This window comes from Neltuma alba, unplaced genomic scaffold (assembly GCF_004799145.2).
Source record: "Neltuma alba isolate B1F8T4 unplaced genomic scaffold, ASM479914v2 tig00004241_pilon, whole genome shotgun sequence".
NCBI classification, from domain to species: domain Eukaryota; kingdom Viridiplantae; phylum Streptophyta; class Magnoliopsida; order Fabales; family Fabaceae; genus Neltuma; species Neltuma alba.
The window spans coordinates 140040-141719 of NW_021633617.1; the positions used below are offsets into that span (position 1 = coordinate 140040).

Consider the following 1680-nt stretch of genomic DNA (forward strand, 5'->3'; position numbering starts at 1 on the left):
AATAATAATTTACAAATTATAAGATAAATATATGAGAAAAATCTTATTTCAGTTTACATAAAAAAATTTACAAAAAAAAATTTAAAATTACCACACGTCAAATAAAAAATATTAACAAAAATTTGTTGTCATTTACAAATTTAATATAATCAACACCAAATACAATTATTACCACCAACCTAATTTGAGATTTAGTAAATTTTTATATTTTTTTTTATCATTTTCTCTTGCATAAAAGTATTTATAAATGTGTATATCAATGGTTTGAGCAATAGCTCCGACCGCTCATACGCACCAACCTTGTCCTCTAATCCTACTCAAAGGTGGGAACAAAGAATGCGTACGCAAACTCTTATTGATTCATGGGTATTTACAATTTTACATACAAATCGCAACTACTAATTTGACAGGTCGTCCTGCTCCTGCTTTGTAGCGTAAATCTCATTTAGAATAATGAAAGGAAAAAAAATTCGGTTAGCAAATTACTGAACCTGAGAGAAAGGGACCTGGCTTGCCAGAATTTGCACCAGCGATGATAAGTTTCTCATGGGGTGGATTCAGGATCTTGGGCAATTCACAACAAATCGTAGGATCGAATAGCAGACGCCAGAGCGGTTCACTTGGAGTCATGTAAGCGTGAGCTATATGCTTCCAACTGGCACCAACGTTGTTTTAGAATGAGAGCTACGTAACCTTGTATTCTCAAGCCATTGCACTCTCTTTAATAATGGCTGAATCTCTGACTAGGTTTGCCGCTGTTACCATTAACAAATGGAATCATTAGTTTTCATGTCGTTGATGAAAATGCTTATCCAAGACTCATTCAAGTTTTTTTGCAAACTTTGACATGAACAGCCGTAGCCGCCTGCCGTGTACAGTTAATGCACAATCATGATAATAAAAAATTGGGGGAACTAAATATTAAACTTTACCCCTCTTCTTGATCTTGTTACGGAAGCTTCTTTTCCTGCTAAATGCTCTCTCCTGCAGTATTAGAAATAAATGAATCAGGCTACAGATCAAGCCCTCCGTTTTATGGATTAAAAATAATGCTAGGTTGAATCACTTTGCAGATAGCTATGCATGATCGCCCTGCAGAGGATTCAATGTTACTACAAAGAAGACAGCCAAAAGAAGGTGGATGTAATTCTCTTTTTTTTTTTTTTGAGGGGGGATGGGGGAGGAGGATGTTCAAAATTTACCACAGGTCGACCGAGTTCCCCTGCTCGGCGAACCGCATCAACAAGCTCCCTATTAGATTCAGTGTACATGCTAGTAACAAGTCCAAATTGACCAGCTCGACCAGTTCTACAACCAACCCTATGCAAGAAGTCTACAGCAGAACTAGCAAAATCTGCCTGAAATTGACGCACAAGTTGAATACCTATAAGTAAAAACATACTAAACAGAAAAGATTTGAACAAAGTAGCAGCTTAGTTGACACAAATGGCAAACAAAATTGTTTGGCATGCTCATACTGAAATTTAAACTTCAAATAATGAGCTCCATTCAGAGAAAATACAAGACGTGTCATGTCTATTATAAGTAGCACTTCTGAAGCTTGTCGGATGTTGTCATCAGCATACTGTGGGAGCGTCAAAATCCAAATCATGCTTCATAAGGCCTAAGAGTAATTATTTAAAGACTTTGATCAATTTTTTTCTAAGAATCAGGCGCATC

General features: G+C 36.3%; 1 long non-coding RNA gene across 1 annotated transcript; it reads right to left on the reverse strand.

The window, feature by feature from the left end:
• Nucleotides 1-431: 431 nt before the first annotated feature.
• On the reverse strand, nt 432-1305 carry LOC114744027 (uncharacterized). The gene is made up of 3 exons (XR_003740049.1): nt 1203-1305; nt 933-984; nt 432-755 (listed from the first exon to the last, which is right to left on the reverse strand). It is a non-coding gene; the product is annotated as an uncharacterized LOC114744027 (long non-coding RNA).
• Between the last annotated feature and the right edge of the window lie 375 nt (nt 1306-1680).